The 22,785-nt window shown below is 40.3% G+C and overlaps 1 protein-coding gene, 1 long non-coding RNA gene and 1 pseudogene across 6 annotated transcripts in view; 1 reads left to right on the top strand and 2 right to left on the bottom strand.

Annotated features, from left to right (window-relative positions):
- Nucleotides 1-468: 468 nt before the first annotated feature.
- On the bottom strand, nt 469-5,803 carry LOC131750945 (uncharacterized). Of its 2 annotated transcripts, none has more exons than XR_010839183.1 (3): nt 5,725-5,803; nt 4,029-4,584; nt 469-3,927 (listed from the first exon to the last, which is right to left on the bottom strand). It is a non-coding gene; the product is annotated as an uncharacterized lncRNA (long non-coding RNA). The 2 variants fall into 2 exon arrangements; XR_009334031.2 differs by lacking the exon at nt 5,725-5,803 and adding an exon at nt 4,740-4,889.
- The window catches only part of INO80D (INO80 complex subunit D), a 70,193-nt gene continuing 51,665 nt past the window's right edge, over nt 4,258-22,785 (top strand). For 2 of the 4 annotated variants that reach the window (XM_067026653.1, XM_059054037.2), the window contains exon 1: nt 4,258-4,642. The gene's annotated coding sequence lies outside the window, so the exon portion shown is untranslated. The remainder of the gene's footprint in view (nt 4,643-22,785) is intronic. The other 2 variants (XM_059054039.2, XM_059054040.2) reach the window with 2 other exon arrangements.
- On the bottom strand, nt 19,661-20,331 carry LOC136793399 (nucleolar protein 56-like; annotated as a pseudogene).

The following is a 22,785-nucleotide window of genomic DNA, read 5'->3' as shown; positions in this document are numbered from 1 at the left end:
GATGTGGATGTCTCCCAAATACAACGCTTGTCTCAGAAACATTTTCTTCAGGGCACAGTAACCACAATAAAACTAAAATCTTCGTTTTAGATAGAAACATTACCAACAAATGTTTCCAAAACAAATGCTTAAAGTGAAAAAATTTACATTTATGGCCATCATAATAGTATGATTTTTGAAAACTTTTAGGCTCTGTACACACACTTCTTTTCACCTCCTTGGAAGTTTTCAAACTACTAGGGACCTCTTGGTATCACTTCAGAGTTTGCCTTTAGAAATGTTAGAAAAAACCATTTCTGTGATTAGGGAAGGTTTATAATCACACCCCTACTCTCCCAAAACCCCCCCACTAAATTTGTATAATCATGTCTGCTGTCAGTGTCTTTTTAAACACTTGGTGATTTTGTCAGCAAAACATTCGCCAATAAAGGCATGGCTTTATTGCTTAAAAACATCTAATATATTAAACATGCATAAATCTTTCACTTTAAATCCACACAATCTGTGAATGAGCTCTTTTAAGAATATAGGTTGTATTTTCTTTTCTTTTCTTTTGGCCACACCCCGTGGCTTGTGGGATCTCAGTTTCCGGAGCAGGGATTGAACCTGGGCCCTTGACAGGAAGAGTGCAGAGTCCTAACCATTGGACCACCAGGGAATTCCCTAGGTGGTATTTTCTTCACCATAGTGTTCACAATAAGGTGGTCAATTTTTACAAAATTAGAATCATTAATACCAAAAGGCAGATGAATTAAAGTTTATAATAGTAAAAATATTAAGGCAAGTGTCTCCCATTTCAACTAAAGGCCAAAACAAGCTACTGGTGAAATTAAGGCATAATAACAGAATAAATAAAAGACACTACTGCTCTAAGTATCACATAGGTAAAACTTTGGCATTCATGGCTCCAGGTCACTTCATCCACTGACTAGATCTTTTAGAAAATACCATAACTTTACAATATAGGTAACATTTCGAATTATGCTAGTGCATTACATTTACTGTTCACTTTCAGGATCAGGAAGGAAATCTCTCTTAAACACAGTGCATTTCAACTGAAAAATATATATTTGTCTCAAAACAATGCATAGACTTAGGTACTAGACTTCACGAAGGTGAAATAAGCCGCTGGTTGCCACTAGTGAATGAAGGGGCTCCAGCTGCTGGCTACTCAGTTTGTTTCTGGCAAAGGGTAAATGGCAGAAACTTAGCATTTCCAGATATAGCGTATAGAGCTGTGGAAGGCACCTCAGAAACTATAGAGCGAAAGGATTTGGAATCTTATTGAAAACCTTAGTGCCAAGAACGTCTACTTCCTTGAAATTGAAGACGATTATCCCAACTGTATTTAAAAGAAGAAACAAGTGGAAAGGAGGAGGAGGAGGGGAGAAGGGAAAGAAAAATAATACTTTTTGGAGCCCTTGGGGAAATTAAACCAGAGCACATACATAAAAGTGTCCAGCAAGGTTACCAAGATGTATTAGGGGCTCAATGTTAGCCAAATTTGAGTACAGTATTGGGAATCTTATTGGGCAAAATACGTTTATTTAAGGCTAATTATGTCAGTAGTTTTGTCAGTTTTGTAGTTTTGTAATTCTAGGAATTACAGATAATAACACCTGAAATGAGTTCAATTACCAACCGAAATAAACACTGGCCAATCAAATTCACCAATGTTACAAACATAGCAGGATTTCTTCTTGTTGAGCCTCTAATTCCCCAAGCCTGGGCTATTTAGCTCAGCTGGTGGATAAACATCATGGATCACAGCCCTGTACAAGTCAAGCTTTATAAAGAGAAAGACATTGAAATGCTAAGATTATGCACCATATCCTTATCCCCAGATGGACATCACAAAAACAAGCTTGCTGGTCACAAGAGGGATTGCATAAAAGGGTGCAGTCAGCTTAAAGCAAACACATCTTAATTTCTTGAAAAATTCAAAGCATATCTACAAAGTCATGTCATGTCACATATAAGAAACAAGTTGCTCAAAAACACGTTTTTCAAGTCCACTAGATTTCTTCATTAAGGGAACGGATTTCCTTGTTATGACTGAAGTGTTTGATTTCCAAACGTTAAAAAAATAACTGTAAATAGGACACAACTTCATAACTGAGGTTTCTGAGATGATAAGAATCAGTTAATTTTACTTTAATTACTTTAGATTTTTCTAGCAAACAGTAAGGGAAAAAAACTGCAAAAGAAAACCAAGACTATTCAGGTACTGTATTCAAATATAGATGATAAAGATGGGGGTCAGCATGAAAATAATAAATATCTGTTATATGCATTATCTGAACTCATTTTAACATTATGGGAATTTCTAACTCTGGAAGCTCAAAAAATAAACATTTTAAAGTGAGTCATCAGTTATTTCTAAATGCTTTGTAATAAAATTTTAAATGAAAGAAATTAAATATTCTACTGAGTCCACTGACAGATGAACAGATAAAGAAGATGTGGTACATACATACAATGGAATATTACTCAGCCATAAAAAGGAACTAAATTGGGTCATTTGTAGAGACTTGGATGGGCCTAGAGACTGTCATACAGAGTGAAGTCGAAAGTGGAAAACAAATATCGTATATTAACGCATACGTGTGGAATCTAGAAAAATGGTACAGATGAACCTGTTTGCAAGGCAGAAATAGAGACACAGACATAGAGAACAAACGTATGGACACCAAAGGGGTAAGGGGGGGTTGGGATGAACTGGGAGACTGGGATTGACATATATACACTACTATGTATAAAATAGATAACTAACGAGAACCTGCTGTATAGCACAGGGAACTCTACTCAATGCTCTGTGGTGACCTAAAAGGGAAGGAAAGTCAAAAAAGAGGGGATATACGTATACACATAGCTGATTCACTTCACTGTACAGCAGAAACACAACACTGTAAAGTAACCATACCCCAATTAAAAATAAATATTCTACTGATGCAAGGCACTACTATTACAAATTCATTCCCACTATGTCAGCCAACTTGCGTCAGAAAAATAACTCTTCGTACAAGATTCAATTCATCATTCCCTGTAGAACACACAAAAAGACCTTCTGTTCATTTTCTAGTATTCTTCTCTTTCTTCATAAAAACAGCAAAATATCTCTGCAATTTGTTCTTCTCCAGTAAGAGTTCTATGGGAATTGTTACAAGTGGGCAGCACCCTTCTCTCCCTCACCTCTGTGTTAGCTCTGCACTGTATGACTTTGTTCCCATCTATCTACTAAGCGTTGCTTATTGGAAAAAAGTAGATTCATGACATCCACTGCAATATATTAAAAGCACTTCACACAGTTTGGCAGCACATTAGAAATTCTGAACATTTCAACTCTAACAACAATAGACACATTTCTCAATTCTGTGACACAGAAAGTGGACAGCAACATGTGTAATGCACCAAAGATCTAAACCTTAAAGGATCTAAATTAAAATAAAAATTAAACGCCTGTACATAATTCTAAATATGCAATTGTACTTAGAGAAAATCTAAAGCTGTCTTTAAAATCTGTTTTCAGTTTTACAGTAACATTTCTTCATGGGCAGACCATAACAGCATTAGGATTATTTCTGTTAAGGTGGTCGGTTATACTTAAGTTGTATTTATGCCCCCAGTGATCTCTGCCTTAATTTGCACTGTGAAAAATAAACAGCTGTATCTTGCCCTTCTGGACAATCAATAGGTTTTATTTACATTGCTTTGAGAGAAGGAGACAAAAGACATCCCTTTACAACTGTCTTCCAGCAATCTCAGTTTGGAGGGGGGATATGTAACACAAATTTTTATATATAAGGAAACATATAAATCTCTATGTATATGAATACAAAAACGTATAAATAAGTAGACAAATAAAGTGGCTAGGAAGTCTCTTGAAGTCCAAATTTATAAACTGACCACCAGACCCAGAACTTAGATCTGTAACGGAAAAAAAAATCATTATTAGCCTGAAAAAAAATTCAAACACCACTCTCACGAACATGGAAAAAATTAAACAGAAAATAGAAAACAATAATCACCGGAAAACCTGTGTCTTGTAAAGATTTCTTGCCATCAGAAGATGCAGAAACAATTTTCCCCCTGGTGCAAATGCAAACGTTTCTCAAGCACCCCCAGTTTCTTCCCCGCTTTTTCCCCCAGGCGCCGGTGTAGACGGCCGGTGTGGACTTTTTTCCAGAGATGAGAAGTCGAAATTTGTACTTTACCGGGAGCGGGTGCACTTTTCCCCCCGGCCCCCCTTTCCTCTGCCTCCAAGATGGTAGGAAAGTTGTCGTTTCGGAGGGCAGAGGAGCTGCTCTCTGGTGTTATGTCCTCGCAGTGCCTGTAGTGGTGCTGTAGGAGGCTGCTGCCTCTTCTTGTGCAGCTCCGGCAGCCCTGCCTTCTTGGCTGGAGAGTATATTCAGGGATTTCCCCTTAATAATCACCGACCCTGGGAGCACTTTTTAGTTTCCAAAATAAAAATATGATCCTCACCCCTCTTGCTTGACAGGGAAAGGCTCTCGCCGGAGCCCAGGGGGGAGCAGTAGCCGCGGCGGCCGAGCTTCCTAGTCCATTGCCAGCGCCTCTCACTCTGATCTGTCAGACCAGCCGAGGGAAAAGGGGGGAAGGAGAAAAAAAAAAAAGCAGCTGAAAGGTAAGCAGAGGCGGCCCCAGGCCCGGCCCACATCCCCGGGCTCCCGTAGGGCGGCGGGCTGGGCCGCGCAGGCAGGGCGGGCGGCGAGCGCGCTTACGTGAGGCCGGGGATTCGCCGGCCCGCGCCAGGCCCCGGGCAGAGAATGAAAGGGTGAGAGGGGCCGGCGCCGGGGTAGCGGGGGCTGGGGACTCGGGGGCCTGGGAGGCGCCCACGGTTGACGACGGCGGGCCGCCGGGAGGGGGTACAGCCGGGGCCGGAGGGGGGCGAGCGGCGCGGCCTGCGCGGGCCGGGGTGGGGGGGGCGCCGGTTAGGCCTCGGGCCGGCGGGCGCTGTAGCGGCCGCGCCCTGCCCCCGCAGCCCGGGCCTCCCCGCGCCCCTTCGGGTTCCCCGGGGCCTCCGGGCGGGACGGCGGCGCTGCTGGGCCGAATCTTGCTCGGGGCCCCGGAAAGCTCCCCCGCGGGGCGGCAGGCCCGGGCGGCCGGGACCGGGGCGTCAGGGCCTAGGAGCGGGGAATGGGCGCCCAGCCGCCACCTTCCCCCGCTCTCTCGCCGACGCCCCCCACCCCCGATTCCGGTAATAGTTGAATTTATTTCTCCCCCTCCTCTGCGCTCCGGGCGGCCAGGCCGGGGCGGGGCGGGCGGCCTGGCGGGCGTGGGGTGGGGTAAAGGGGTGGTGAGGAGTCAGGTGCAGCCGCGGCCCGGAAAGTTTCCTTTTAGGCCTGAATTGGGGGCTGGTCTCCTTTCGGGGAGCCCCGGTCCTAGCGCTCGCGACCCCCGAGGGCGTGGGGGAGAGCACTCGGCTATTTTGAAACTCTTTGCCAGTTCCTGTCCGTGAAAGGTACTCCGCCCCTGCACCCCTCGCCCGCTCCCCAGCGAGCCCTTCCAGGGCTGCAGACTCCAGCCCCTTCCCCGGGAGCCCCCCAGCTGGGGAGAGGGCCCTCTCGGTCCGTTTGCAAAAGTTTTCCAGGGATTTGTTTTAGCTTATTAGTTAGTGACTGGGCTTGTTGCAGTGGGAAGGGAGGAGGTAAATTCAGGTGGTATTTCTACGGGGCAGGCTTTCCTAATCGCTTTTTTAGCCCTTACCTCGAAACCAGGGGTGTTATGTTCAGATTGAGCACCCACCCTCCTCCCATCCCGGGCTCCTTTGGGTCTCGAGTCCCCTTTTCTGGACAGCCTTGCTAAGGGAAAGAGGTAGGGAGCGGTGAGAAGCCTGACAGTGAGAGGGGGTTGGATGTCTCGAGCAGCCCCCAGATGGAGGAGTTTCCTGTCCTATTTGGTCAATGTCCGGGAAAACAAGCGCGGGGACAGGACCCGAGAGGGAGACCCAGGTTCTCAGGACGGACCCTGCTGGGAAGCATTAAGAATGAGGAGGGAGTGGAGGTGGGCAGGGCAGCTCCTGAAACAAAGTCTGCAGTTTAAGGATCAGTCGTTTATTTATTCTGATAACAGCTATTTGGATTTCTGTGATAACTCTTAGGTTCGACCCTAGAAATAGAAAAATGGGCATTTTAAAGAAACTTGTTATTGCCACAACTCAGAAGGGTCTGTGGAAGAGTCCTCGGGGAACTGAACATAGCTGACACGGTGTGGTTTGGGTATGGTTTTTTTTTTTTTTTCTCTCTATGTTTAAACGGATCCAATTTTAGCTATATTTTGGTGCCGTGAGTTTTGAAAGTTAAAAAAAAAATCGAAAACTTAAATTTCCAAATCTAGATTTCCTGGTTTTCGGGGATGGGATGTTTCCTGTGGCAACACTTAACCTCCTGGTGTTCTTTAGTGTGGAAGTCGAAATGTTAATGTGCCCTGCCCCCCACTCCCAGCCCCCAGCGTGGGCATGTTTGGAGAGGTGATTTTTCCTCTTTCATTCGCTCTTTTCCCGGCTTTTTTTTTTTTTTTTTTTTTAGCAGACCTAGGACAGGAGGTTGTGTGTAGGTATGTGTGTCCTGCCTGGTAGGCTGGAGTTGGCTGGCAGAGGTGTTCCACATTCTGACCGCTCATACCTCCCCCACCCCCGCCAGAGCACTGTTACCCAGGGACAAGGTGGTACATTGCAGAGGGCAAGGGGTAACCCAGGACTTGGTCAGTGCTGACTTCTGTTAGGCGTGGAAGTGAGATTCCTTCTGTGATTCTTAGTAAGTGTGTCTTCTTTTCCTTTTGTCTGCCTAAAATAAAACTCCTTCTGTTTCTCCACAGTGACAGCCATCCAGCCATTTAGTATTTTATACTTAAGAAAGGCTTGATATTTGAGATTGTATGGATTTCTTACAAAAATGCAAATTACATTTAATGGTTGTTTAACTTTATTGATTAATTGAAATTGCTAATTGATTTCGATGTTTTCATATACTGTGTACCCAAAATTATTACTTCTGTTATAGCTTGTCCTTATTTGGGGAGCATATTGGATGGAAGAAATCAGTCTATGAGTCTATTAGGACATTTTAAGGTTTAAAAAAATCTCTTTGCCTCATAATTTGATATTTTTAAGGTATATTGTTGGTGTCATATTCCCAGACTTTCAAAATCTGTATATGAACAAATCCTAAATGTTTTGAACTCCCCCAGCCTCCACATCTTTCCTAATCACCCCATGGGCTACTTTATTTTTGAAGGAATGGTGGGTATCAAATACATTGTATTTGAAACTAAGAAAAGACTTTCAAGGTAAATATTGAATGAATTTTAAGTTGCTAAGGTAATATACTTTTTCACTATTAAATATTTAGTTTCAAAATCAGATGTTTAATTTTCATTTATAAGTCTGAAATAATCGTTTTCTTTCCTCCAAAAGATTGTGTAAGAAAATATGTATACCCTACCCCAACCATTTTTCTCAGTGAGTAATGTTAGTACTATTTTTAGAGAAATGAAATTATAGTTTAGATGGATTTAAAAATTTCCAAGTCAGAGCACCCAAAATTAAACATGTCATTTCAAAAAAAAAATGCTGATCCATTCATTCTTACCTGAAATGTTTCTCCAGGGTTAGTAGCTCTCACTATCCAGCTCTGGAACAGTAGTTATTGATAATGAGAGGTATTTCTATGTGAATACAGTTAACAGCAATATTCTGAGACAGGTAGCACTCCGTGTCTCCCCCCACACACCTGGTAACTTGTAAACAATGGATGAATTGGTGAGACTGGGGTGGAGGCAGCAAATTGTCCCCAAAGGAGACTCCACTGCATATACAATGGTGTCCCATCCAAGTCCATTTAACTTATGCTAATGCGACGCTGTGCTTTGCAAAACAAACAGCAGTGGAGTCTCCTCCCCACTTCCTTTAGGTATGAGTTTGTTCCAGAACCCCGACTGTAATGGCTGGTCCTGGCTTTTTGGGGACACTTGCAGAGTTACTTTTGATTAGTTTAAAATGAAAACCTTAGGTCTCCCTTTTTTCCCCTCCTTGCACTTAAGATGCCAGGCTGCTTGGTTCTGATTCTTTCCCAGAATGTGACTTGGTTTTAAGACAGCTTTTTGGTTGCATTTTATTTGTAGCATAGTATCCTGCAGTCAGCCGTATTTGGGCTGGGCCTTGGGTTCTGATCCCAGTTCTTCCACTGGGCAGGTTTCTCAGTCTTTATCTATAAAATGGAAATAACTTTTTTTTTGATGTAAAGATGAGATGAGATAACCCATGTGCTTGGCTCTTAATTCCCCTAGCCCACTCTACTTTTCTATTAGCACCGTCTATACTATTTCTCTTGTTTGTTTGCTTTTTTTCTGACTAAAGGTAATATTTGCTCATATTCATCCCATTCAGGAGATAACCATCGTTAACATTTTGTTGTGTATGTGTGTGTTTTTCCCTATTTTGTGATTGTATGTGCATACGCATAATTTCAGTATCTTCCATTTAACAATGTTGTATAGTTTTGTATTGCTTAAAAGCTTGGGCTGTGGAGACAAATTGGCTTTGAATCCTACCTATGTAACTTGGATAAATTACTTACTCTCATTAAGTCTCAGTTTATTTATCTGTGAAAGGGGGTGATAATATAACACCTTTTTCATAGGGTTGCTGTGTTGATTAAATAAGGAATTGCACATAAAGCCTTTAGAGTGGTGCCTGGTGCGTGACCTTTATATAATATTTTCCTTTAAATGTTTTTTAATATTCTCGATGTGAACTTTTCAATGTGAATGAGTGCTTGACTCAGCATATATTAATTCTAATAAGTATTTGAGTACAGATACAATATAATAATTACTTTCATGGGGCAAATGAATATTTTTGTGCCAGTGAAAAATCAGCAGTATATTCGTAGAGAGTTTCAGTAGCCTGATGTTAGCCTAGTCTCTGTCGTTGAATTCTGTGAGTTGGTAAATGTAAAGGAGTGGTAAGTACACCAGTGGGCAAAGAAGGTGGGTTTACTTCTAGCTCCTTTTAACCTCTTGAAGTTATCTGCCTGCAGCTGTGTGTGTGTTGCATGGCTTTGAAGGGCGGAGTAGTCTGTGGCTTTGGGTAGGCTCACCTTGGGAGGGTCGGATGTTTATCTGAGGTGATGGTAGGATTTGCTGAAGCCAGTGCTGTTTCATTCACTTAACAGATTAGCTTCTTTAGTGGTAGCGCCGGGCCTTGTAATAAAAAGACACATTGTCTGCCCTTGAGGAGTTTTTAGTCTAGTGGAGAAGAAAAATAAAGCTGGCATTTACATCTTTGAATGGTGAGGAATAGTTTAGCCTGGAGGAAGGAAACCTACTTATTCTGGCCTAGGGGCAAGCAGTTAACATTTTCCAGCAGGGGGGATTTCTGCCCGGAGCGAATGGGAGGAGTTAGGAAGGCATTCCAGGAGGTGGGACCTGCAAGCACTAATAAATGCCTACGGACAAAGGAGTATTCTGTATTGCAAATTGTAGGAATTGGGGGAGTAGGAATCTATAATGGGAGAGGGAGTGGTCAGCCTGACCAGGTCCTAAGGAGTTTGTACTTAGGCCAAGGGATTTGGATTCATTTTACATTTATGTAGGCCTTTGGCCAAATACATTATTTGCATTTTAGAAGATCTGAATCGTACAAAAAGTGGAACAAAGGAGGGCAAGTGAGACAGCTGCTGAGAAGAGATTGAAGGTTTGGACTAACGAGGTGGCAGTGGAGATGGAGAGAAGTCAGTGGAGAGGCTGTTACGGAGGTAAAAGTGGTATTCATAGGTTGACCGGATGTAGATTTGGGAACCATCCTCGTATAGATAACAGCTGAAGTTGTAGAATTAGAAAAATTTGGATTAGTCAGTGGTTCTTAGTTCTTAGTCTTTTTGGGGAATCCGATGAACTTTCTGGCCCCTTCTCCAGTAAAATGCATTTATGCATATTCACAGTTTTATACATTTGCTTGAAACCTGGGATAATCTAGTCTTGGGGTAGATGTAGAACAGACATTAAAATGAAAGCCTGTAAAAATGTTTTGCCTGGGCTTCCCTGGTGGCGCAGTGGTTGAGAATCCGCCTGCTGATGCAGGAGACACGGGTTCGTGCCCTGGTCCGGGAAGATCCCACATGCCGCGGAGCAACTAAGCCCGTGAGCCATGGCCGCTAGGCCTGTGCGTCCGGAGCCTGTGCTCCACAACGGGAGAGGCCACAACAGTGAGAGGCCCGCATACCGAAAAAAAAAAAAAAAGTTTTGCCTGATATTCACTCTTTGTGTGTGACTTTATCACTGACACGTTATAGACGAGGAAACAGATTTGTAAAATAACTTGCTCAGGGTCACGCATCTTGTATTTCAACAGTTGAAATGAGCTGCTGACATGGAAAAGATTTTGTAGGAAAATTTGGATTTTTGTCTTTGAAAAATTGGAAGATCTGGAAACGTTGGGTCCACGCGCGCCTGTGTTTTGTTTGTTTTTGCGGTACGCGGGCCTCTCACTTCTGGGGCCCCTCCCACTGTGGAGCGCAGGCTCAGCGGCCACGGCTCACGGGCCCAGCCGCTCTGCGGCATGTGGGATCTTCCCGGACCGGGGCACGAACCCGCGTCCCCTGCATCAGCAGCCGGACTCTCAACCACTGCGCCACCAGCCAAGCCTGCCTGTGTGTTTTAATCGCGACAACTTGTTGGAACTGGTTTGAGTCTGCTGCCTTTAGATAAGCAAAGTTTGCCAAAGTACGGCCACGGCCCACCTCTGTGGCCCATGTAGGCATTTCATCTTCGATCCCTATAAAACAAGATTAAGAGCATCTTGGGGAACATTGACATTTAAGTCTGGGGGCAAGAGAAGCTATGACTGAGCGGCCAGAAAGAGAGTTTTCAAGAAAGAGAAAGTGTCAGGTGCCGCAGAGAGGTCAAGTGAGATAAGGATGGAAAGGTGGACCTGGAATTTAGTAACAAAGAGGCCATTGGTTTCAGATTCTTAGAACAGAAGAACTTTGAGGACTATAACTACAACTTAATTTTTCTTTCTTCTTGTCCTGCAGTGTAGGGTTTCTGTAACAATTGCGAGTGACTGTGGCATGGATAGAAACTCAGAAAGCATTTGTTGTAAAGGATTGTTAACTGGAGCTAATAAATGCTGTAACCCAATCAAACACTGCTCGTTCTGCTAGTATTGTCGTCCTAAGAACACCAGAACACCAGGAATATAGATGTTCTGTAGAATGTAGAAGATATTTTTAATATTAGATTTTTAATATGGATTATAGAAAACAGTTCTCAGTGGATTCTGTTACCCTAGCCTCAAGAAAGTGGGAGGGCCTGACTTAACCTAGAACTATGTTGTACCATTCAGAAAACCAGCAACAGCTGGAGACTGCATTTCAGCCCTGCAGATCTTTAATTAAAATAATACCAGTAAACTACTACTTACTGCCTCTAATAGTACTTAACATTAAGTGATTAGTATGTGCTAGGTACCATGCACATGAAATACCTAATTTAATTCTCCTAAGTGACTGAATGAGGTACATACTATTGTAATCCTTTCTTTACAACCGAGAAAACTGAAACCTAAATAACTTGCCCAAGGTCAAACACCCAGTAATTAGCAGAGCCAGATTGAAGCACCATCCCTGCTACCCACTAAAGCCAGTAAGTGCTCTCAACTGCTGCATGAGCTATCCTTACCTTTCTAATAAATTAGGTAAAAAACTCGACTAGCATAAAGGCCATTTTAATTAAGATTCACAGTGCAAACTTATTGTACAGTGCTGTTTGAGCACAGTGTTTGGCACATAATAGACATTCAATAAGCAATTTATTTTTAAATATTCTAGTTTGAACTTCATGTTGAATATTGTTTATATTTTGGGGTGATAGGCAGCTTTTCTCACTGATCTTTCTCTTTGAATCACATCAGTTGATAGATTTTTATCATTTCTGAGTCTAATTTTACTACTTTTCACATTGATATGTGGGATATTGCTGTTTTTTAAAAAAATCAATAATAATAATAATCTGTTTAGTATCACATTTTTATGCTCCATGAAGTTGAATTAAAATTCATTTCAAAAAAAGCTTAAAGTAGGGGGCACACACTTTTTAAGACTTCATATGATCTGGGATAAGTAAAAATTCTTTTCGTTTGTATTAAATGTATTAGAAAACTAACATTCTGAGAATTTAGGTTCATGTTGGATTAGAAAAAATTGTAAGGCATGTTGTAGGGCCAGGCTCTTAAAAGGGGGTAGAATATAAAATTACAGATGGCAATTAGGGGAAAATGCTGTGGCGGTGAAATGAACGTGCTTCTGAAACTCGAGACTCAAAAGAACAGTAATGACATGCAGAGATTCCACATGGAGGTGATACAGTGGCAGTCCCAAAGAGAATAATGTTCAAATTTTTGCAAATTGGTTTATGGTTGCTGTTGGAAGACAGAAAGGGCTGTAGGTTGCTTTTGTTAAAAGCTTATCTTTGGGGCTTCCCTGGTGGTGCAGTGGTTGAGAATCCGCCTGCCAGTGCAAGGGACACGGGTTTGTGCCCCGGTCCAGGAAGATCCCACATGCCGCGGAGCGGCTGGGCCCGTGAGCCATGGCCGCTGAGCCTGTGCGTCCGGAGCTTGTGCTCCACAACAGTGAGAGGCCTGCGTACTGCAAAAAAAAAAGAAAGCTTATCTTTGGAGAAATGGCTATTTAGGTCTTCTTCCCATTTTTGGATTGGGTTGCTTGTTTTTTTGTTATTGAGCTGCATGAGCTGCTTGTAAATTTTGGAGATTAATCCTTTGTCAGTTGCTTCATTTGCAAATATTTTCTCCCATTCTGAGGGTTGTCTTTTGGTCTTGTTTATCGTTTCCTTTGCTGTGCAAAAGCTTTTAAGTTTCATTAGGTACCATTTGTTTATTTTTGTTTTTATTTCCATTTCTCTGGGAGGTGGGTCAAAAAGGATCTTGCTGTGATTTATGTCATAGAGTGTTCTGCCTATGTTTTCCTCTAAGAATTTGATAGTTTCTGCCCTATATTTAGGTCTTTAATACATTTTGAGCTTATTTTTGTGTATGGTGTTAGGGAGTGTTCTAATCTCATACTTTTACATGTACCTGTCCAGTTTTCCCAGCATCACTTATTGAAGAGGCTGTCTTTTCTCCACTGTATATTCTTGCCTCCTTTATCAAAGATAAGGTGACCATATGTGTGTGGGTTTATCTCTGGGCTTTCTATCCTGTTCCATTGATCTCTATTTCTGTTTTTGTGCCAGTACCATACTGTCTTAATGACTGTAGCTTTGTAGTATAGTCTGAAGTCAGGGAGCCTGATTCCTCCAGCTCCATTTTTTCTCAAGATTGCCTTGGCTATTCGGGGTCTTTTGTGTTTCCATACAGATTGTGAATTTTTTTGTTCTAGTTCTGTGAAAAATGCCATTGGTAGTTTGATAGGGATTGCATTGAATCTGTAGATTGCTTTGGATAGTACAGTCATTTTCACAATGTTGATTCTTCCAATCCAAGAGCATGGTATATCTCTCCATCTATTTGTATCATCTTTAATTTCTTTCATCAGTGTCTTATAATTTTCTGCATACAGGTCTTTTGTCTCCACGAGGGAAGAGATATGGGAACATATGTATATGTATAACTGATTCACTTTGTTATAAAGCAGAAACTAACACACCATTGTAAAGCAATTATACTCCACAAGAGGGAAGAGATATGGGAACATATGTATATGTATAACTGATTCACTTTGTTATAAAGCAGAAACTAACACACCATTGTAAAGCAATTATACTCCAATAAAGATGTTTAAAAAAAATATAAACAAGGACTTTCGGAAAAAAAGAAAAAGCTTATCTTTCTTACTTTTCTCCCTGCTAATGTCTTATTCCTCCATATTTGCAAGAAGAAAGAAACTGTGGAAAGGAATTTCTTTTTCATTAAACTCAGCATGTAATATCAAGAAGGATTTTTTTTTTTTACACCTACCCTTATTTCCTTCTCTTGAATTTCAGTATATGGATATGTTTGCTGTGAAAATATTCTTTCTGTGAATCTATTCTCAGTAATAGTTATTTTTGCTTTTTTGGTAATAATTAATAAGGGTGTATATTCTGCTGCTGCTCTTAAGTGCTTAGTTACCTTAATTCTCTTCTTTAAGGGAGCATAGATCTGTTTGTATTCTAATTCTAAACAAGTTATTTCCACAGCTGAGTATAGTATGTACTATAGCTGTGATAAATATAGTCTGGTTAGGATTTTTTTTTTTTTAGTGATGTTCATTGTGTATTAAAAGGTAGAGCTTAGGTATAGTTCTAAATGGATTAGTCAGTGGGATTGTATTTAAATATTAGGGTCTGTAAGACATTTGATTAAGATCATGTGGACTTTATACATTATATGTTTCATCTCTTATTTTATCTTACAATGAATGTCAATGAGTGAAGGCCATGTGAACTTCACCTTTGGTGGAGTAGGGGTAAAGAACTTCAGTGGTGGGAGGCTAGATGTAAAAAGTGAAAAATATATAGGTTTATTTTTTTCTTCCCCTGAGATCTACCTTAGCACTTTTGTGATGATTTCTTCTTTAATTTAAAAGGAAAAACCTGTTAATGTAGAGAAGACCAGATGAATAGTTGTTTCCAGTTTATAGACAAAGTGATTTTTTTTTTTTTTTTTTTTTTGCCATGCCCTGCGGCTTGCAGGATCTTAGTTCTCCAACCAGGGGTCGAACCAGTGCCCCCTGCATTGGGAGTGCAGAGTCTTAACCACTGGACTGCCAGGGAAGTCCCTATAGACAAAGTGGTTTTGATATTAAATAATACTCATTAAGAAGGAAGTTAGATTTCAAAGCAGAGGGCCATCGTCCCCCAACATTCTTTCCTTTTATGGTATATAAAGTGAGTTTGAATACATTAGGGAATTGAAAATATAAGTATAAAGATTAAATTGGGCTTAAAAAATTTTTTTAAATTAATTTATTTTTGGCTGCATTGGATCGTTGTTGCTACGCACAGGCTTTCTCTAGTTGTGGTGAGCAGCATTACTCTTTGTTGTGGTGCAGAGGCTTCTCACTGCGGTGGCTTCCCTTGTTGCCAAGCATGGGCTCTAGGCACTCGGGCTCAGTAGTTGCTCTAGGGCGTGCTGGCTCTCGGGCTCTAGAGTGCAGTCTCAGTAGTTGTGGTGCATGGGCTTAGTTGTTCTGCAGCATGTGGGATCTTCCTGGACCAGGGATCGAACCTGTGTCCCCTGCATTGGCAGGTGGATTCTTAACCACTGTGCCACTAGGGAAGTCCCTGAGTTGGGCTTTTAAAAGAGGGATTTGAAAATGGAGAACAGGTAGGTGATTGTTCAAAAAGGAGATGGAAAGTTGGCTTTTAGTAGGACTTTAAAATGTTAAAAATCAAAGAAATATTAATAGAAAAAAATGATCACAGGTAGATGTAAAAAAACTAAGGTTGAAGAGAAGTTGTTTATAAGATATTGCAATTAAACACCAATTTGTAATGGCATAGAGGTCATTAGCAAGAGCTTTGGCACCTTGTGGCAAATGCTGAAAGAGGGCAGTTGGATAGATTAATGAATTCTTAGAGTTAGGAGGAAGTTGAATAGGTAGATTTTAACTCATTCTTACATTGTTTTAAAAAACATTATTTGCCAGATAGACATTGGGTAGCAAATCATGTGAATCTTTTTGATGAAACGTTTGGTGTTACCTCAGATGTACTGCAATATTGAAAAAATTTAAAGCTTCTAAATTATACTTTCTCTTGGTATATGGCTATGGCTGTTAGAAATGATTGTGTAGGCTGTCTGAAGTACCAATTTAGTGATTTTTAAAAATTACTTAATGATTGGTGGGTGAATCTAGTAAGCTGTTTTGGGTAGACAACCTAGAATTGAGGTACTACACAGAAGCTATTTATGTAGGCAGCATGTACTTATTGAGCAGCTATTAACTTCTGGGCACTATGCTAAGCTCTGGGATATAATGATGAACAGAAAACTGTTTATCCCTCTAGGAGCTTATTTCCTAAGAGGGAAGACAACGGGAGAACAGGCAATTAAAGTAGAATGTGATAAGGGTTAAAACAAAGAAATGCACTAATTCAGCCTTTGGGAATCTGCATGTGGTGACAACTGAGCTGTGTTTTGAGGCTAGGGCTGGCCAGAGGAGGGGGCACAAAGAGGAAGATATCCATTGCTCTGGACAGAGGCCTGTCCTTGGGCTTAGTGAGACCAGAGGCACCTGGGTGCTCAGAGCTCTGGGTGAAGTCCTCCAGTTATTCACTTCCTTTCTTTTGAGTGCATCTCGTTGCATAGATTATAATCTTTTCAGGGAAGAAATTATGTCTTTTACTATTAATATCCTTTATAGCTTCTCTGAAAATGATGGACTTGCCATCAGTATTTAATAAATAAATACTTGTCATTAAAGCTAGAATTACATGGATTTGACATAGTGAAAATGAATCAAGTTTAGTAACTTCTTTAATAACATGTTGATTCTTAAAAATAAACAGAAAATAACATAAGGAATATGTTTGTTGTAAAAATTAGATAATTTGTTTTATGATTTTGATTTTATTTTGGTACATTTTACTATACAGAATTTTAAAAGATACTTCTGGTTAACAATGTCAGAATACTGACATCTCTGTTCTCTAAACCATCTAAAAAGAATAAGGAGAATGAGAAACAGAAGAAAAACTCAATCTTTGATAACTAAAAAAACCTTGTAATCAGAATATATGAATTAGTGCTATTTAAGTGCAGTGGGAATGGAACCACGACAAGAGAGGATGCAAGGAGAGGATGATTTCCTCTGTAGAACTCAAGCAAAGTGGGGGGAGCAGCTTCCTCCCAAGTAGGTGACACACCATGAGGATGAAACTAGTGATCCCCTTACTAGGAAGGTCAAAGTTGGTATATACGTTGTGCTCCCTGAGTTGGCAGGAGAGGTGGGGTTGAATAACAAACCGTAGAGTCGTACTATTTTTGCAAGAAGTTGAGAGTAAAGGAGAAACTGGCAGCATGCAGCCGTATAGCTGCTGATCTGGTCAACTGAACAGAAATAAAGCCTAAATTATCATCCCCTAATCTATGCCATGTGGGCCCCTGCAAGTTGGGGAGACTAATCCAACATTGAGTCAAGCCTTAAGGGAGGAGTGTTGGAGATGATTATTTTCAGAAAGAACAGAGAAAGTAAGAATTATGAATAAATAGTTCCTTATGCTGGGTGGTGGTGTGCAGAGTTGGGGGTGAGACATGGCTCCTCTGAAACAGGAGTTTAAATATGAGATACAGAAGCTCAAGAAATAAATAAGATATAAGAGTGAGCTCATGGAACCAGGGTATGAAATAAAAGAGGAATATATAGTCATTGTAGAAATGAAGGTCACTTTCAAAGCAGCACATATACACTATAGCTGATGATAATGGAGGTGAGCTTGAGAAATGTGAGCAGTCCAAAATGGAAAAAGTAAAAGACTAGAGACAGAGACAGATATGGAAGACAGTAAATCTAGCATACCAATAATTGGTAAATGAAGTAAAAAAAAAAATTCAAGATACTAAGGAAGAGTTTACCACAATAAAGATGAAATACTAGAATGGCTTCTAGTATTTAAATATAGAGACTTAAAAAAAATTTTTTTTTTAAAATTTTTGGCCACACCACGTGGCTTACGGGATCTTAATTCCCCGGCCAGGGATTGAATCCTGGCCCCGGCAGTGAGAGTGCTGAGTCCTAAGCACTGGATCGCCAGGGAATTCCCATAAAGACTTATGTTAGGTTGAAGTGGGGGGAAAAAATCAAACCTCCTATAAAAGAGGCTGGCCTCAGGCTTTTACATTCTAGGAGACATGGAAAAAAATTATACAAAGTCAATAGACAAAAAATATATATATATGATCCAAGACTTATGTCCAGGCAAACTATAGTTTAAGTATAATTTCAGTTGACATATATTTTTAAACAAAAACCGTGGCTTATTTTCCATAAGTCAGTCCTTGGTGGGGAATGTGGAAAAAGGAGGTAACTATTTTATAAACTATTGAATCAAGAGGTGAATTGAGGGCTTCCCTGGTGGCGCAGTGGTTGAGAGTCCGCCTGCCGATGCAGGGGACACGAGTTCATGCCCCGGTCCGGGAAGATCCCACATGCCGCGGAGCGGCTGGGCCCATGAGCCATGGCCGCTGAGCCTGCGGGTCCGGAGCCTGTGCTCCGCAACGGGAGAGGCCACAACAGTGAGAGGCCCATGTAACACAAAAACAAAAACAAACAAAAGAGATGAATTGAAAATGAAGTTAGAAGATTAGTGATTAGCATCAAATAATTTTAAATGTAGGACAAGCATTAAAATGTCATAAGCTATAGCAATGTAGAAATAATAATCTAAGGAAGAAATACTGAGTTGGAATGAGTAGGTAGTTAACAAAAATGGAAATTTTTCTCATTCATAACATGATATTAATCACAATAATGCTAAATATACTAATTTTCTTAGTTTGGAGTAAAGAAATGTTACTTAAAGGACACAGACTATAAATCTTCCAAGAGAATAGACTATAAAATGTAATAAAAAGATAGAATTGAAAGCTTAAAAACAATACAAAAAATAAGGTAATGAAATTAAGATGAAACATTTGTCATGTAAGTAAATACAAAATTATTAATTGGATGAACTCATTTATTAAAAGAAAATGACTCAGATTGGAGCAAAAAAGTCAAACCTGTTAAGAGATGCATCTAAAAAAGGGACCAACAAATAATAATTTAGTAAATATTTTAGGCTTTGTGGTACAACTAGTTCTACTGTTACAGCATGAAAGCAGTCATATACAACATGTAAATGAATGAACAGGACAGCCTTCCAATAAAACTTTATTTACAAAAACAGGCAATGGGCCAAATTTGTCTTATAAGCCAGTGTTTGCTGACCTGTGATCTAAAACAGTGCCTCAGAAAACCTGAGAGTAAAATGATGGGCAAAGACTTAACCAGCAAGTTCACATCCAAAAAAATGGAGTCCAGGTATTAGTGTCAGACAAGGTTGAACTCAAAACAAAAAGCATCAATTAAGTTGCATTTCCTAATGATAAAGAGTGACAGTCTAGTAGTCGTGAATATCTGTATCAAATAATACAGCTTTAAAATTTATAAAATAAATACAAGGAGAAACAAATAAGATGATAGTAGGAGATTTTGATTCATCTCTTCCAGCTCTGGGTAGATAGAGAAAGCAAATGAAATAAGTAATAACATAGTGAATGTTAATATCATGATATATGATACAACTAACAACATACCCTGGAAACAACGAATACTCTTTCCCAGGAATATCTGTTAGTCCCCAAATAAAAACTGAGTCAAATCCAAAATCAGAGATATATGCAGATTATGCTCCTTTTTCTTTTTCCCTTGTGAATTTGTTTTTTTTTTTTTTTTTTGCGGTATGCGGTCCTCTCACTGTTGTGGCCTCTCCCGTTGAGGAGCACAGGCTCCAGACGCGCAGGCTCAGCGGCCATGGCTCACGGGCTCAGTCGCTCCGCGGCATGTGGGATCTTCCCGGACCAGGGCACGAACCCGTGTCTCCTGCATCGGCAGGCGGACTCTCAACCACTGCGCCACCAGGGAAGCCCGTGAATTTGTTTTTATTAGGATATAGAGGGTGGGTTGAGAAATATCTCCGTGGGTTGTGCCCCATCAGGGAAATGTCCGTTCTGATCTTCCTGGGATAGCTTTTAGTACTTTTCCTTAGAGCTGCTGTTCTTGCTGCCAGCAGACTCTAAAGGTCCACTGCTGAGTGGGTGCTCCTCGGAAGAGCATTTCCTCTTTTTCTTGGGGGCACTCTCGTTTCTGACTTCAGGGTCACTAACTGGTTCCTCTTTGGGGGACAATTTCTTCCTCTTGGGAAGACTTCCACCGCTAGCTGTCTCTTCAAGATCACTGCTTAACCAGCTTCTCCTTGATTTCTTTTTCTTGGCTTTGGAGAATGAGATAGGTCTTCCATTCCATTCTCCTGAGGAGCCTACTGGGGCTTTTGCTTTTCTTCATTTGGGGTCTTACACTCCTGGGAGGCAGCCGAGGACAGAACACACTTGCCCAGGGGATGGGTGTGTGCTGCAGTCAGCTCTCTGGGCTTTCAGCAAGGTCTCAGCACCTTTGTCCTTTCTCACACTCCTCCTCTACACTGCTGCTGTTTTCTAAAGATGCGAGGGCAGTTGCAGCCAGCTGTTTCTTTTCCTTCTTCAAGTGTTTCTTCTGTTTCTCCAGCTTCCTTGTAATCTCAGCGGCTGTTCTCTGCCTGAACCATTTCCTCCTTCATGACATCCATTCTTTTGTGGAACCTCTCCAGTCTCATAAGACAGCCGTTCCTCGACTTATTCGTGAAGCTTCTCCCCAAATACACTTGTGGGCACCTCAGAGAAGCAATCAATTCATGAAGCAGTACTGCGTTTGTTTGCTAGGTATCTGGAGATGCAGCCTTTGTTCTTGGCAGATTCTAGGCCAATGAAGGTGGAGTGGAAAATAAGTCTATATTTTGGGGTGTTACCCCTTGTCTTCAGAGCTCTGGAAACTTGGTTCCTTTGCTGGGCCCAGAGAATCACTCAGATACCAGTATGATCCTTATTCTTTTTGTGTGTGTGTGTGATCTTAATTCCCTGACCAGGGATTGGACCTGGGCCCCTGGCAGTGGAAGCACAGAGTCCTAACCACTGGACCGCCAGGGAATTCCCAATGCTCCTTATTCTTAACTAGCACTAAAACAAAGGGAAGCATAAAACTCTACCATCTGAAAAAATTAAATAACTCTTGGGGCAAAGGAGAAATAAAAAAATAAAATCCAAATCAACTAGAAAGTATTGGTAATAAGAATTCTGTGTATTAGTACCTATGGGATATGATTAAAACAGTACTCAGGAAAATTCATATATGTAAACCAATTACTAAGCAAGAAAAGAATGAAAATAAAAGAATTCAGCCCAAGAAGTTAACAAAATAATAAAGTAAATGGAAAGAAAGCAGAAAGAATGAACAAATATAAAAGCAGAAGTTGATGAATTAGAAAATACATGGAGGTGCTGATAAATCCAAGAGGTTTTTGTTTTGTTTTGTTTCGTTTTTGTTTTTTGGGGGAGGATATTGGTAAAAATATTAAACAGATAAACTCCTGTTGAACCCAATCATGAACAAAAGGAGAAAGCACAACTATCACGTATGTGTATGGACATACACAGAATACGAGAATGAGTCACAGATATTTAGAAATTTAAATGTAAGAGGTCACATTGCTATATTGTATGCAGATAAACTTGAAAACCTGATCTGCACACAACACTAGTAGGCCCAGGCAACTTTCTAAGTAACATTATAACTACAATGCTTTTTAACTGTTCAGGAACATAGATTTTATAAATTGTTTTTTTAAGTGCTATATTAACACCTAATTCTGCCAAAGCACACAGAAAAACTCTAGACATTCTCAAAATACAAAAATAAGAAATCCTCAATATTAGCAAGTGTAACTCAGCCATACATTAGAAGAATAATGCATGATGACCAGGTTGCTTTCATCCCAGGAGTGTAAGAAGAGTACAGACAGTATCAGGAAATACTAAATATTTTTAGTACATATTTTTAAAAGTACAGAAGAGAAAAATGATCATATCCCTAGAAGCTGGGAAAGAATTCGGTAAAAATTAACCATCAATTCTGAGTTTTAAAAAGAAACAGCTTTTAATAAAGTAGGAATTTCTTTGTACTTCCTTAACATAACACAGAAGTCAGCATTATTGCTGCCATTGACTCGAAGCACTTCTCATTTAAAGTTAGGAGTACCAGTGGTTGCTATTACTAACATTGTTCCAATAGTTCTAGCCAATGCAAATAGGGAAAAAAAATGCATAAACATTGGAAAGAAAGGGGGAATCATCAATCTTGATAGATATGATGCCACCTAGGTAGAAAATGTCAGTAAAAAGTGAACGTTAACCCTTCATATGATTTATAAAATATTCTCATACATATATAGGCTACTTTTTTCATAATGGCAGTTACTTTTTTCAGTCACTTACTTATTTCCAGCCTATTTATTTCCTGAAGTTCATGTAGATTTACTTGGACTAATTCATGAAAGATTTATGTTTGCCGGGTGGATGAGCAGGCCAAAGAGAGGGTGTAAAAATGAAGCAGCATGGGTTTGCTTTGAAAAATTTCCTGTCCTGAACATCCAGACCTTTGGGGCAGCTAAATTTAAATTTTTAGTCCAACTTTTCTTCCTTGCCTCCTGATAAAGTGAAAAGGGAAAGCTCTTATTTTTGTTTTACATTGATGTGTGATTAGGTTTACTCAGTAATAAATGTGATTTTTATTAACCAGGCTAAATGTTTCAGATTTTTTTTTCTGCTGAAGTAAGTGGAATGCTTCTCAAAGGTAATACAAATTCTCTACCTTTATCATCAGCAGGTAAAATGTAGTAATAGTAACAACATTTATGAGTAATAACTTCTGTTTGTTCAGTGCTTAACTTATACAAGGCATGGTACTTCGCGTGTTGCGTGCTTTGTATCATTGGATCCTTAGAGCAACCTGATAACATAGCTACTAATATTATCCCTATTTTGCAGATGAGAAAACTGAGGTTAAATGATTTGTTCAACGTGAATACTGTAGTTACCTTGGCAGATAATCAGACTTGAGCAGACATATCTTCTGACTCTTCAAGGATTTATGTATCTTGTCTGTCATTCACTGGTCTAAGGAGTTTCATATTTAGTTT

The sequence above is a fragment of the Kogia breviceps genome, chromosome 2, assembly GCF_026419965.1.
Source record: "Kogia breviceps isolate mKogBre1 chromosome 2, mKogBre1 haplotype 1, whole genome shotgun sequence".
Taxonomy (NCBI): Eukaryota; Metazoa; Chordata; class Mammalia; order Artiodactyla; family Physeteridae; genus Kogia; species Kogia breviceps.
The sequence above is the reverse complement of the archived record's forward strand: the minus strand, read 5'-3'. Positions and strand labels throughout refer to the sequence as shown.